Source organism: Octopus sinensis, linkage group LG9 (assembly GCF_006345805.1).
Source record: "Octopus sinensis linkage group LG9, ASM634580v1, whole genome shotgun sequence".
Lineage (NCBI taxonomy): Eukaryota > Metazoa > Mollusca > Cephalopoda > Octopoda > Octopodidae > Octopus > Octopus sinensis.
The window spans coordinates 28739940-28747494 of NC_043005.1; the positions used below are offsets into that span (position 1 = coordinate 28739940).

The 7555-nt window shown below is 31.2% G+C and overlaps 1 protein-coding gene across 1 annotated transcript in view; it reads left to right on the forward strand.

Annotated features, from left to right (window-relative positions):
* Positions 1 to 4980, forward strand: part of LOC115215592 (diacylglycerol kinase theta) — a 250869-nt gene extending 245889 nt beyond the window's left edge. Inside the window, exon 24 of the mRNA XM_036505853.1 lies at positions 1777 to 4980. The gene's annotated coding sequence lies outside the window, so the exon portion shown is untranslated. The remainder of the gene's footprint in view (positions 1 to 1776) is intronic.
* Positions 4981 to 7555: the final 2575 nt, after the last annotated feature.

The following is a 7555-nucleotide window of genomic DNA, read 5'->3' on the forward strand; positions in this document are numbered from 1 at the left end:
TATATATATATGCACACACACATATATATATATATATACATATATATATATATATGTGTATATATATATATATATATATGCATACACATGCACACACACACACACATATATATATGCATGTGTGTATTGGTATGTATGTGTATGCATGTCACATATATACACGCATTAGCAAATACACATTTTTCATATTCAAAAGAGAAACAAAAAAAAACAAATTTTTCCATTGCTAATTCAATAATTGTTTCTTTTTTTTAAAACTTTTTTTCCTCCAAGCGGTGTGAGGTGGAGGGGGGTTACAAATCTACGTTTGCTCCCCCTTCTTGCCTTCCCTTCCCATTCCTCGTTTGTCTGACATCATTGTTCTCATCCCTATTAAAACAGCTCTTTAAGCTCACTGAAAAAAAAATTGTCTGCAATACAACCACAGCCGTTGCACCAGTACATAATTCTTGCTGACCCTCCCCACTTCTTTATCTCTCTCTCTTTCCCTTTCTGTCTTTCACATTCTAAATATATAGTTAGAATCTTTATTCTTCTTTCCTCACACTCTCCTTCCTTCCTACTCTTTTTCTTTCTTGCACCCCATTTTTCCCCCTTTTCCTTTATATATTAATGGATTTGAACAATTGAAAATAGCACTGGGATGTCTTAAAAATATTTCTAAACTATTGAATTGCAGAAATTTTTTCTTCCAAGTTTAAAACGGTGTATCAGGATTTTTTGAGATTCAGAAAAACTCTGCAAAGTTGCTTGCTTCTGTGCAGATTTCTGTGCTCAGAATACCCTGCATCCAACTTCATTTGGACTGTGATTTCTGTACAATTCAGTAAGTTTGTTTTTAGGAATGTGTATGTTTAACACATAAACAAAAATAGTTTTTTTTTTGTTCGTTTCTTATTTTATTTTTCAAATTTGCTATCATTGCTGAATGCAAATGCTGGTTGTTTTTGCAGACAGATGAACCACACTAGCAGACTCTCAGGAGGCTGACCTTTGACTAATGCAACACAATATTTGGTTAGTGACCCCTAGCAGTGTTATATACCACAAGAACTTAATTGAAATTATTCATTGGCTGATTTTGGGTAGAAAAATAAACAAAAAAAGTTATTTGCTCAGAATTTGACATCATAAAAATAAAATATACATATATAAATATATATTTATAATATATACATCCGTACATATACACCTGTATGTATGCATGTATGTATTCTATTCCAAAATTGGCCAGTGTTATCAGTGCATATAAAATGCATTTAGAAAAACAACTGTCTTTATTATTCTCCTTAAGTGAGACAAAAAGTACAATAAACATACATACATTCAATGATCTGTTATTATAGATACACATTTGATAATCATATATATATATATATATATATATATATATATATATATATATATATATATATATGCATATACATATATTTATGTATGCATACACATATATATAATTATATATACATGTGTGTATATATATATATATACATATATATATAATTATGTATATGCATATATATATATATAATGAAATTACATTGTGTAAATGGCATACTGAGCTGTTTTAAGAAGAGATAATTTATTTTGTTAATCCTGATACCTTAATCCTGGAATATTTAAAAATCTCTATGTTTTTGCTCTGTGTTTTCATGTAATAAAATTTTGAATGTCTCCTCCTGGTTTCCTGAAAATTTTATTTAAAGCATTTTTTAAAATAAGTTTTTTATTTTCTTTTTCCGTTTCTTCTTTTGTAATTTTTTAATTATCCTAAATGACAAAACAAAAATCAAGCAAAATTGAAAAAGAACAATTGTGAAACCCCTGAAAATGTACTATAACCAGTCTCCTCCTTTACTTCATCACTGAAGTTTGACTTTTCAGATACAGAGGATAAGTCACCATTACAAGTTTAGTTAAAAAATCTATTAACCATGCAAATATTTCAATATTTTTGAACCTTCCTCATCCTAATCTGATCTAAACATCCACCTGACCCTTCCCGCCAGTTTTTGCTATCACAAAATCTGAGCATGTACTATTTATCAGGCTATATCTATATAGCTGTTAATATTTTCTCTTGTTTTAATACATTCAAGATCATTTGTAAACTATTTGTGGGCCACATATGCATAATGCTTTTAAAATCTAATAATTTTCTTTCAAATTTCTCTCAAATACCATCACTTGTATGTAATATTTATAAAAAGAAACAAGCATAATTTTTTCCTGCTCCATAAAACTCTCTTTCCCTGACTGTAAAAAAACCCAAAAAACACTCAAAATGGCAACCACATTTTCCACTCCAGTTTTATTATTTTTCACTGTTGTGAATATATATGTGTAGGTGTTCTTACATCTTCTGATGTTTATAATACCTGCTTTTTCTTTCATCTGGTTATCATGTAGGCAACACACTAGTCCTGCACCGCAATATTAGAAAGCTGTCATTGGCCAAATATATGAAAGCTAATGCCATTGATTGAAAATAAGAAATATATTACCAATGGTCAAATATATGAAAGCTGATGCCATTAGTTAAATCTAAGAAATATATTGCCATTGGTTAAATATAGGAAATGTATTGCTATTGGTTAAATACATACTCCAGTTAATTAATCATCTCTAGATTGGTTATATGTGGCTCACATTCTAGAACAATCATTTATCGCAAAAAGAAATAAAACTACAATCATGATATTAATACAAGCCTTCTTAAATATATATTGCTCAACGCACATTAATATCACTTAGAGGTCTGGTACAAAACAACACATTATTGGCAGAATGTTTGCTGAAATGTTATGTATAGGATTCATATTTGAGATATATTTTTATGGCTATACCTTAGACTTCAGTTATTTGTTATGAACAAGTAATCATTTTATTCTTCTGCTTAAAAAATGTGCATACAAATTAGGAATCTATGAAAATTGGTTTGGGGGTTGAAAATGCAGCTAGTCTTAAAACAAATTGTTTTTTTTTAATTTTCTTAAAATTTATTAAAATACTATACCAGTTTCAACCATTTTTCTTTTCTTTCAAGGTTACATAAACTTTACTAAACACTTCAATTTTCAGCCTATAATTTTGTTATGAAACCTATTGAACATTTGAGTTTTGAGCATGTTTTGTTGCTATAAAACCTTTTTCTCTGCATTTTCTTTTCTTTTAAATACAAGCCTTATTTTTTATTTATGATTGAAAAACAAAGAATCGTTGAAACCAGGGTGGTATTTTGTGAAATCTAAAAAAGAACTACAATTCCTTTCAAGATCCCAATGCATTTTCAACCCCAAAACCAAGCTGAATGTGTATAGGCATGTGTGTATTTTGAAAAAGGTGTTCAGAATTTTGTATAATTCTTTATTAGTGCTTTTGTCTCATTCATGGAGACTCCTCAGATATCAGTTTTACAGAAAATTTCTTCGCCTTTTATCCAAATCCTGAAAAGAATGTCTTTTTTTTGTTCTATGTGTATATATAGAAAGAGGAAAGAAGGAAAGGAAGACAGAAAAAAAGAGTGTTTTTTTTTCTTCTTTTTTTCTCCTATGAGATGGCTTTTATTGTTATATTTTGGAGTGGTCTCTGGTTTGTAGTTTTTTCACAGGTGACTGATGTTAAATGACATTTTAAAATGTCAATTTTGATTTTTGGAAAGAGAAAGGAAGATAGAGAACAGTGCTTCTTTTCAATTGTTTTGTATGGATGTGGTGGTCAGCCTGTTGAAGTTTAATTCCAATTCAAGATATCAACTTTGATTTAGTCATTGTTTTTGAAAGCATTCAGAATGAAGGACTGTGGATACAGCAGATGTGGACCATGTAGCAACAACAACTTCAAATATTTGGACAGTGGTTCCCACATAAAATTTGAAAGCAAATTCTCCTTCTAAACAAATAAAGATATGAACAAGACACAGAACCTCATATACTGCATCCCAAGTGCAAGGAAAATTATATTAATGAAACCGACAATTCTCTTTGCCAACATGCAAGAATCTGCAGACAGCAACTAAAGGAATTATGCAATATTCTACTGAGGAAGAATCTGGAAATATGTGAAAATGGCAAATTCAAGATTTTTCCCTTCTACAAATAAATGACCAAGAGATGACTCAAAGTTTCAAAAGACAATGAAACTATATTTTATCAAAAAATTATCAACAAAATAAAACATTTGACAGAAAAGCAATGCCAAATACACTCTTTGAAATTGAACAAGTCATAGACACTACCTTACATAGTTAACTTATACAGGTACTGTACCTTGCTAACTTTTCCTGAAAATATGGTCAAAGTGAAATAATCAAATGCAAGTATTGAATACTGCAGTTTGACCCTCTACAAGTGTATCATTTTGTATGAAATTAATCAACATTGGAACAAGTATAAACTGGACTTGGACATTTTGGATTTCTTTCATATTTTATAATTATAACTGTTCTTGGTTAAGAATCACTTTTTCAATCCTCGACTAACACTCAAAACACCTTGGCAGTATAAAATATATATGCATATATACACTTGTGTGCATATGTGAGTGTGTGTGCACATATGATAGTTAGGATGTACATATGCAATGTGTATATGTATAATATGTGTGTGTGTGTGCGTGAATATGTAGATGGGTGAATAGATGTGTATGCATGCTCATATATGTATATATGCATACATATTGGGTGTATTGTGTGAGTGTATGTATGTGCATATTTACAAACATGTTAATATGTATATAAGAGAAGGCGAGACAGATGTTTTCAAAAGCAATGACTGAATCAAAGTTGACATCTTGAATTGGAATTAAACTTCAACAGGCTGACCACCACATCCATACAAAACAATTGGAAAGAAGTAACTTTCTCTTTGTCTTTCTTACTCTTTCCCAGAAACAAAATTGACATCTTGAAATGTCATTTAACATCAGCCACCTATGAAAAAAACCTACAAACCAGAGACCATCCACAAATATAACAATAAAAGCCATCTCACAGGAAAAAAAAAAGTAACCACTTTCTCTCTTACTTTCTTCCTCCTTTCTTTCTTTTTGCTTTCTTTTCTCTTTTTTGTCTTCCTCTCCTCCCTTCTTGCTTCTTTTCTCTTTCTATAAACACATGCATATAACAAAACAAAACAAAAAAAAGACATTCTTTTCAGGATTTGTATAAAAAGCAAAGAAATTTTCTGTAAAACTTATATCTGAGGAGTCTCCATAGATGAGACGAAAGCATTAATAAAGAATTATACAAAATTCTGACCACCTCCTTTTTCTTAATATATAAAATCTTTACATAACTTCAAACAACCTATACATATATACGTATATATATATGTATAAATAATGTGTATGTGTATACATACATATATGAGTGTGTGTGTGTATTTATATAATTAATGAGAAAGATGGAAGATACGAGAATCTTTATTGATCACAACAATCATTTCAACCCATCTAGCATCAATCCCTTGTGGGTGGGATACTACACAACTGGTTTAGGTGTATTGCTCAGTGTAGATGTTTCTTCTCAGGTGATTTCAAGAGGTATCTCATTAAAATAAACTATTTCACACAACTTATTATTGCATGTTTTCTTGGTTTTCATAGATAGAAATGGCAAAATCACAGATACTGCTTCTTTCTTAGAGAAGATTAATAACAATAATCAGATACAAAAGGAAACAAAATACAGCCAAAAAATTTATTATTTATATACCGTTTGTAGATATGGATGTGCAAACACCCACACATACATGGTCTGGTGCATGTACACATGGTCATACAAATGCACACTCACATACAAACACACATACAAACACACACACACACATGGTCTGGTGCACACAGAATTAAGGGTTAATATAGGGCGTAACAAATATCAGAAAATCAAAAAAAAATGTGTGTAATAGGTGTAAAACAACTTCCTATGAACGAATATGAAAAAAAAAATTCGCGCACGCGAAAGGGGGGTGGGGGAGAGGCCTCGGAAAATTCACATCGTGAAGTTCCGAAAGCGTCTGAGGGGCTGACCCGGGCACCAAAACAAAAAAAAAATAGTGTAATATGTGTAAAACAACTTGCTCTAAACGAATATGAAAAAAAAATGCGCTCTCGAGAAAGAGGGGTGGGGGAGAGGCCTCGGAATATTTATATCGGGAATTTCCGAAAGCGTCTGAACCGGGCACAAAAACAAAAACAAAAACAGCGTAATAGGTGTAAAACAACTTGCTCTAAACGACTATCATGAAAAAAATGCGCGCTCGCGAAAGGGGGGTGGGGGAGAGGCTTCGGAAATTTCACATCTTCAGTCCACGGCCTTTAAACTAAGAAAAAATAGTGTAATTGGTGTAAAACTACTAGTTCTAAACGAGTATCAAGAACACACACTCCACTGAATCATAAACTCCGTATTTCGCAAAAAAAAAAAATAAAGAGAAGAAATTCTGGAAAAAGTGAAGAAATGTTGGATCTCCGCCATGTGAATCAAAATACGTGTCAGAAACATCTTGAAATACTACAGAAATTATGTTACGAAAATGATAATGTATACATACCTCTTTGAGTGGTCCATCGATAATGATGATAAAGAAATGAGTTGGATTTGAACTCAGAATATTGACTAACACAACTACATACTACAAGACTCAAAATATTCAGCCAAGTCACCACCCTTTAACTAGCAATAATAATACATCAATAACATAAGCCCAAAAGATTTATTTGTTCTGAAAATAACAATCATAGTAAATAAATGTTCTTTAATATTCACATTCATGTGCACAGTTAAACACACTTACATACAAACAGTCACGCATGCATAATACAGAACGGAACACATAAATGAAGGATGCATTACTTAGTATATATTACATCTAGAGAATTTTGATTAATAAGTCAAATATGCAAATTATAAAGATAATTAATTGCTTTACTAAACAGTGTTGTAAAGGTGAAAGAATAAATTTGGGAAAAAAATACACGCCAAAACTAATTAATAAAGGATAATTAGGGAAGGATTGACACAAAATAATAATTTTTTCTGTCTCTTTTTTTCTGATAAATGCATCTTAATAAGTGAGAAGAATTGCATATATCTGAACTATTTCAAAGAAAAGCATAAATTTAATGTTTAAAATAGCTTTAACCAAGGAATGAGATCCAACATTTCTTCACTTTTTCCAGAATTTCTTCTCTTTATTTTTTTTTTTTTTTTGCGAAATACGGAGTTTATGATTCATGTGTGAGTGTGTGTTCTTGATACTCGTTTAGAACTAGTAGTTTTACACCAATTACACTATTTTTTCTTAGTTTAAAGGCCGTGGACTGAAGATGTGAAATTTCCGAAGCCTCTCCCCCACCCCCCTTTCGCGAGCGCGCATTTTTTTCATGATAGTCGTTTAGAGCAAGTTGTTTTACACCTATTACGCTGTTTTTGTTTTTGTTTTTGTTTTTGTGCCCGGTTCAGACGCTTTCGGAAATTCCCGATATAAATATTCCGAGGCCTCTCCCCCACCCCTCTTTCTCGAGAGCGCATTTTTTTTTTCATATTCGTTTAGAG